Source organism: Thalassophryne amazonica, chromosome 19 (genome assembly GCF_902500255.1).
Source record: "Thalassophryne amazonica chromosome 19, fThaAma1.1, whole genome shotgun sequence".
In the NCBI taxonomy this organism is placed as follows: Eukaryota; Metazoa; Chordata; class Actinopteri; order Batrachoidiformes; family Batrachoididae; genus Thalassophryne; species Thalassophryne amazonica.
In genome coordinates, this window is record NC_047121.1 from 9,310,110 (window position 1) to 9,318,801 (window position 8,692).

Here is an 8,692-nt window from a genome sequence, read left to right on the forward strand (position 1 = left end):
GACCTTTTTATTTTTTTCAAAAACTGTATGGATTTGAATCACGTGCGCTTGCATCAGCCAAGCTTGAACCTTCGTTCGCATTTGTGAGTTTTTTCACGCCTGTCCGTTGCGTCATTCACCTGTGAGCACGCCTTGTGGGAGGAGTGGTCCAGCCCCCTCGGCGGATTTTCATTGTTTAGAAATGGCTGAGCGACTGCCGCTTTGCTCCATGAAATTTTTTCAGAAATTGTTTGAGACAGCCAGGTGGAAACCATTCGCAAGATTCAGATGGCTTTCGGTGAAGATTATATCGACATCACATGGATTAAGGACCATTACAACCGGATTAAAAACGGCCCACAGCGGCAGAGGGCGCGCCGCACACCGAGCGGCGATCGACAGGTTGAAACGACCAGATCATTTCCAAACTGAACGCTTTGTTGATCCGGGACATCATCTGACTACCAGAGAAATGGCAAGAAAGCTGGACATACCACTTTTTCGGCACATTCCACTGTTACAGGAGTTTTTGTCATGAAAAGACGTGTGGAGGAATTTGCGCATCGGGACGGAGCCGCTCATGGCGCGGGACAAAAGCACCTCCGTGTTGGTCTCACTTCATCACGGCGTCCAATTTAGGGGCATCTGAAAATTGTTTTGCAACATTCTTCCAGGTAAGATATTGTAATTAGGGTGTTGCCTGTGGGGATCCACGGGCTCTAGATTGGGTCATGTTTATAAAATAGGTAGCTGACATTTTTCAAGGGTAGTTTTAATTGTGCAAACTTTCTGTAATGAGTTGGAATGGTGTGTGAGTCCACAATGTTTTTAGGAGACCTCAACAATTTTAGAAGAGGAACTCATCCCTTTTATTTCCTGTTAATTATGTAATTTTTATGTAAATTTACTGTCTTAATATATTTATAAATGGATGACTTCTAATTTCCTGCTTTTGAATTCAGATAAAACTGAAGTTATTGTACTTGGCCCCACAAATCTTAGAAACATGGTGTCTAACCAGATCCTCACTCTGGATGGCATTACCCTGACCTCTAGTAATACTGTGAGAAATCTTGGAGTCATTTTTGATCAGGATATGTCATTCAAAGCGCATATTAAACAAATATGTTAGACTGCTTTTTTACATTTGCGCAATATCTCTAAAATTAGAAAGGTCTTGTCTCAGAGTGATGCTGAAAAACTAATTCATGCATTTATTTCCTCTAGGCTGGACTATTGTAATTCATTATTATCAGGTTGTCCTAAAAGTTCCCTGAAAAGCCTTCAGTTAATTCAAAATGCTGCAGCTAGAGTACTGACAGGGACTAGAAGGAGAGAGTATATCTCACCCATATTGGCCTCTCTTCATTGGCTTCCTGTTAATTCTAGAATAGAATTTAAAATTCTTCTTCTTACTTATAAGGTTTTGAATAATCAGGTCCCATCTTATCTTAGGGACCTCATAGTACCATATCACCCCAATAGAGCGCTTCGCTCTCAGACAGCAGGCTTACTTGTAGTTCCTAGGGTTTGTAAGAGTAGAATGGGAGGCAGAGCCTTCAGCTTTCAGGCTCCTCTCCTGTGGAACCTGCTCCCAATTCGGATCAGGGAGACAGACACCCTCTCTACTTTTAAGATTAGGCTTAAAACTTTCCTTTTTGCTAAAGCTTATAGTTAGGGCTGGATCAGGTGACCCTGAACCATCCCTTAGTTATGCTGCTATAGACTTAGACTGCTGGGGGGTTCCCATGATGCACTGTTTCTTTCTCTTTTTGCTCTGTATGCACCACTCTGCATTTAATCATTAGTGATCGATCTCTGCTCCCCTCCACAGCATGTCTTTTTCCTGGTTCTCTCCCTCAGCCCCAACCAGTCCCAGCAGAAGACTGCCCCTCCCTGAGCCTGGTTCTGCTGGAGGTTTCTTCCTGTTAAAAGGGAGTTTTTCCTTCCCACTGTCGCCAAGTGCTTGCTCACAGGGGGTCGTTTTGACCGTTGGGGTTTTTCCGTAATTATTGTATGGCTTTGCCTTACAATATAAAGTGCCTTGGGGCAACTGTTTGTTGTGATTTGGCGCTATATAAATAAAATTGATTTGATTTGATTTTTAAATGGACCACAATGGAAATAAATGTTTCCACTTTCTTGTGTCATCCATGTGTTTTTAATGTATTTACAATTATATTATGTACTTACATTCAACTTGCTAAATAAAATCTGCACACAGGCATGCTTTAATATATAGATGATTTACCACCCTGTGCTGGAATGGTATATTAGTCCAGAATGTAATTATCAGTGTCCATTGTTCAGTGCTGTTAGCCAATATCTGTAGTTTCTCCAAAAAATATTAGTCCTATCAACAGTCCATTTTGGTGGCGTTCATCCTTGACCCACAATACATAAGCATACCAAACAGCAAATGTCCGCTCTCCCCAGTTTGCCACATGCACGCATGCAGAGCTTTTTGTCTTTTCTGCATTCTGCCACAAACAGGTGTTTTTATTTTCACACATCCACAAACAGAGATGGTAGTGGAAGACATCAAATGCACTACAGATTTCACTCATGGTAACAGCAACATGACACTTAATTAAACTGACCAAATGAACTGAACTACAAAACACAATAAATCAAATAACGCTAACAACACTGAACCACATGAACCACAATAACAACATTTAATTCAATTCAATTCAATTTCAATTTATACAATTTATAAAAGCGCCAAATCACGACAACATCGCCCCAAGGTGCTTCACACAAAACAGTTCAAAATCAGTAACAAGAACAAGAAGTATAAAACACAATTAAAAACAAAATTTAAAACAATAACATTTAAAAGAATTAAAAAGCAGAGTAACACACATTATTAGCACTTACTGAGGCCTTGCTGGCATAGATTTACATTTACGCTACCTGGCTATACCTATCCACAGTAACGGCCGGGTATCCCAATACCTCTGTGCATAAAGTGATGACATCATAGCGTGCGCAGCCCAAGAACTGTCCACAGACGAAAAGATGAAAGTGTGTGTTGGTCTCAATATGGATATTACAGACGATTTTTATCATGGATAGTCCGACAATGAACAGCAGCCAAAGCAGCCAGCTTGATGAGGACGCACTGGCGAATTTGGAGAGCAGCGCAGTACCAGCCAACACGACAAAAGTTATAGTGAGCCAACTTTTATGTACGCGTTTGCTGGGTGTCGTGCGTTTTGAAATGACATTAAATATTGTTAATGTGATTCCATGTGTTGTGTATCTCAGTAAGTGATAATAATGCAAATAACATGCAGTTGTCGTGCAGTATGCATTTTCTGAGTCCCTCCATCCATGCCCAGTCACCCAAAATGACCGACGGGCGAATGTTGGTCATTTTGGGCATGAACGTGTGTGAAAATGCATACCGCCCTCCAAAAGCATGTTATTGCATTAATATTAACCAAAGCACTGATAAAAAAAAAAGTGTCTTCAGTCTTGGCCAGAAGGTCTCCACAGTATCGAACTGTCTTATCGACACTGGGAGACCATTCCACAATACTGGGGTACGATAAGAAAAGGCCCTTTGACTGACAGACCTTTTGTTCACCCTCGGAACACAAAGCAGTCCTGCATCAGATGAGTGCAAAGCCTGGGACGGAACATAGGGCTTAATCAAATCAGCTAAGTACGTCGGTGGCAGTCCATGAACAACTTTATAGGCTAATAACAGAACCTTAAAGTCTGATCTCACAGAGACAGGCAGCCAATGGAGGGATGCCAGAACACGTGTAATATGGTCAAACTTTCTAGTCCATGTCAAAAGTCCGGTAGCAGCATTCTCAACTAATTGGAGACCCCTGATATTGGACTGTGGCAACCCTAAAAATAGGACATTACAATAATCCAATCTGGAGGAAACAAAGGCATGAATCAGGGACTCAGCATCAGCCATGGACAAAATGGGACAAATCCTTGCTATATTTCGCAAATGGAAGAAGGCACCTCTTGTAGCATCCCTAATGTGAAGACCAAAGGACAACACAGGGTAAAAAACCACCCTAAGGTTCCTCATCCTGTCCCTGTGATGTACGACACACGAACCTAAGCCAAGCGCTAGCTGATCAAATTGATGCCAATATGTTGCTGGACCAATAACCATCATTCTTGTCAGAATTTAGAAGTAGGAAGATACTAGACATCCAGCTGCTCACTGATTCAAGGCAATCCTCTAGTATTTTTATAGAATTGAGCAGTGTTGCCACAGTTACTTTGAAAAAGTAGTCCAATTACTGATTACTGATTACTCCTTGAAAAAGTAACTTAGTTACTTTACTGATTACTCAATTGTAAAAGTAACTAAGTTAGATTACTAGTTACTTTTTTAGTTACTTTCCACAGCTGCTGACAACTCACTTTATAGTCACCCTTTCTTGACTTCAATGAAAATAAATACTTGTTTTATAAAAAGTAAAATAAAGACCTCTTTCTTGACCTCATATTTAACTGTTGACAGCACTGTAACAGTAAAACTTGCAATTTCAAACCTACATTGTTTAGAAATGTAACTATTAAATTCTAACTCTCTAAACATTTTACTTGTCGAAATTATTATTATTTTAAGCAATATTAGTAGTTGTAGTAAAAAACGGCTTCAAAACTGGACCTTTAATCTAGGGGTGTTGTGGGGGCACATCCCTGCCCCACGCCCCCATCCCATCTGGATTCGCCCCTGCTTTGGCGTTTGAGCACAAAGAATGGATAACATGTATTTATGCAGAAAACAGGACCAGATTTAAAGGTAAGAAAATTTTATTGCGTTTTCACATCATGTGGTCCTCAGAAAGAGAGTTTAGGTGCATTTGAGTGGAAAATAGTGTTAGTTGTTGACGCGTCGCGGAGGATCAGCTGTTTTTAACGAGACGATACGGAGCGGCTCAGCTCTAAATAAAGGAGAAAAATAAAGCACAAAAATGACTTTGTAAAGCTCAGTGCAGGTGTGCTGATCACCGCGCTTTAAGAGGTGAGGACGAGTCGAGCAGCTGCAAAAAACCGCGGATTAAAAGCTCACAGCTCGTTTAAAGTGGGCAGTTCAGTCGAACCCCGACCTCCTGCCCACAGACCAAGTTTAATGCTGCTGTCGACCCACAATGAAAAATAATAGTAACGCACAGTGACATGGAGAATTAACTTGAATCTGATTACTGATTTGGAAAGATTAACGCGTTAGATTACTCGTTACTAAAAAAAGTGGTCAGATTAGAGTAACGCGTTAGTAAGTAACGCGTTACCGACATCACTGGAATTGAGATTACGAGCAGTTATCGGCATATACAATTGAGTATCATCAGCATAGCAAGAAAAGACAATCCCAAATCGCCGCAGTATATGATCAAGGTGTGCTATATAGAGGGGAAAAAAAAACAGGGAGCCCAAGACAGATCCCTGTGGAACCCCAAAACCCCAAATTCCCATTGTGCTTGCAGCACAACATCCAGTGTTCACTGTTGTTAGATAATATGGCTAATTTCTCCAAAAATATTAGTCCTATCAACATTCTGTTTTCACAGTGTTTATCCTTGATGCAAAATACATAAGTATGCTAAACGGCAGATGTCAGCTCTCACTAGTTTCTCCATGATTGAATGATTGAAGATATACACATGCACACGTGTGTGCACGCCCACGCGCGCGCACACACACACACACACACACACACACACACACACACACACACACACACACACACACACACACACACACACACACACACACACACACACACAGGGGCCACTTGGCTATTATAATATAGACATTTACAATTAAATGTAGGAAGGTCAAATCACTGTTTGGACCCCCTCCCCACCCCAAACTGTTGTTTATACCCTCCTCTACTGGGGGGGCAGGCAAGAGCTGTCTGTCCCAATACCCCTGCAATGGGCTGTGCCAAAACAGAAGCAGTAATGCAGAAATCCAGTTTGCAGAACCAGGACAAACCTGGGTCCAATCTGAATGTGATAATGTCACTTTATAGTAGTAATAAAATCTGTGTTATTGTATGTTAAATGACCTGACGTGTTGGCAGCCTGCTCTCTCAGAGCTCATGACACGTCTGATAAAATCAAACAGCCTGTCCCACAGATGTCATCTCCACATGTAGACAGTCAGAGAAGAAGTGAAGCATTCTGGTCACATTGTTATCTAAAATGAAGCATGTGTGACAGTTTTTAATGGGTGTACATATCTGATAAAGGCATTTTACTACATACGCTGAATTCCAAGTCGCGTTGTGCCTTTTCACACGTAACCACTTAAAGTCCTCCAGACGGTGCACGACATACTGTATAGTGTCGCCAGTCCAAAGGTTGAGCTCATAGACATTTGGTTTGCAAGTAGACGTGACTAAATGGAGGAAAAAGAAGGATATGGTTTGTGGGTGACCCACGTTTCCCAGTGGAAATATTGCATAAGCAGCGGTTCCAAGAGCTGAAGAGGAAAGTTTAGGGCATTAGTTCAGATCATGTCTGCTGGCTTAACTTAATATCCTTTCCAGATCCCGAGGCCATAATAAAGATGGCATCCTTCTAAGAACACCACAGTTTCCATTCAGAACTTCTGCAGCATTTCAGTGAATGATTTTTCCAAGTTGTCACAAAGTGCATCTCCGTCTGATGTCAGTCAAATATTTGAATAAGGTGACAGGACGGTGGTGTCTGACATCATTTTCCTATGCTGCAGTTCTCCTTCCTGTGGTGCTGTGCAGACCCTCATCGTGCTGCTGCAGCTCAGCCGTCGCTGAAACAGGACCCACACACACACACACACACACACACACACACACACACACACACACACACACACACACACACACACACACACACACACACACACACACACACACACAGAGGACCGAGGCTAATTCATTTTGAACAGATTTTTTTTAGGTTTTAATTTAGCATCACAAGATCATCTATTAGGCAAAAAAGAAAAAAAAAAGTTGTTTCACCAACCCTTTGATCCCACTTTTTTTTCCCAAAATCACCCCCACATTCAGTGTTTTGTGAGTTTTCAATCAATCTCCCTGTTGTATAATGTCTGGCTCAATGGTAAATTGACTGCATTTATATAGCACTCTTCCATCTGAATCAGAAGCTCAAAGTGCTTTACAAAGATGCCTCACATTCACCAACATGCCAATGTCAAGGTGTCACCATGCAAGACACTCAAAGGCACATCAGGAGCAACTGGAGGATTAAAGACCTTGCCCAAGGGCCCTTAGTGATTTTCCAATCTGGCAGGGGTTTGAACCAAGGATCCTCTTGTCTCAAGCCCACCACTTAACCACCAAACCACCACCTACCCCCAAGTTCAACCATGTGCTGTGGGAGTAGACCCTCTAATCACAGATGTCCTTTTGTTCTGCTGTCATCTGCTTCAAACAAGGTGAAACCAATGGAAAGAAAACATCCACTTTTATAGGAGCACAAAACAGGGTTTGTGCAGAAGAGCTGCATCTGAAAGCAGCACTTCATATTTCTTTATCATTTTGTTGTTTCTGATTTAAGAATTTGGAATTCAGCCAAACTGGTTTAGTTTGATTAATATAAGTGGTCCTGACAACATTAATATTTACCCTGCGTGCTGCTGAAGTGGCAAAGCAGGATATTATAATCAGACCTGTGTGTGTGTGTGTGTGTGTGTGTGTGTGTGTGTGTGTGTGTGTGTGTGTGTGTGTGTGTGTGTGTGTGTGTGTGTGTGTGTGTGTGTGTGTGTGTGTGTGTGTGTGTGTGTGTTTCTCTGGAAAAGATAACTAAAAGATTGTGACATGGATTGTCACCAAAGTTGGTGGGAATATTATTTGGGTATATATCTCAAGATGAGCAACTTTTAGAGTGGATCGGATAAAAGTTAGTGTCAAGGTAAAAAAAAAAAAAAAACAACAACAAATGGTGTAAAAGATGTATTTTCTGCTATATCTCTGAAACCAATAAGGCTATAGAGATAGCCAGAATTTTACAACTATCCATCCATTTTCTATTCCTGCCTGCTCCAATTAAGCCATACAGCAGTCATACAGCATGAGACAGGGTTCACCCTGGACAGGACACCAGTCTGTCACAGGGCCACATACAGACAAACAAACACATTCACAGCCGGACCTTCGGACAATTTAAAGTTTCCAAACCACCTAACCTGCATGTCTTTGGATGTGGGAGGAAGCCGGAGCACCCGGAGGGAACCCACACAAATGGTGGAGAACATGCAAACGCCACACAGGCAGGACATAGGTGGGAATCGATCCCATGACCTTCTTGCTGTGTTGCAACAGTGCTAACCACTAAGTCACCATGCTGCCTAAATTTGATATTGATCAGCAAAATATTTGTAATTTATTGATATAAATCATGTCATGATCAAATCAGAAGGAAGTCATATTTGTTTAAAAAATACATTGTTCACATTGTTCTCTTTGAGGTTACCATGTTGCCTGCTTGTAAATGAGGGCATAAGAGAATAACAAAATGTCGAAAGTTACCTTTCAGCTAAATGTTGGAGGATTCTACGAAAGAAATGATCACCGTGGGTTTTTGTAATTAAAACACTGTGCACACTCGAAGGCTTGCATTTACTGCAACTGCAAGCATGAACTATCAGACATGGATACATTCAAGTGTGCAAAGTGAGCAGGGATGCATCAGCCCTCTGATGCATTTCATTATTTTTGTTATGT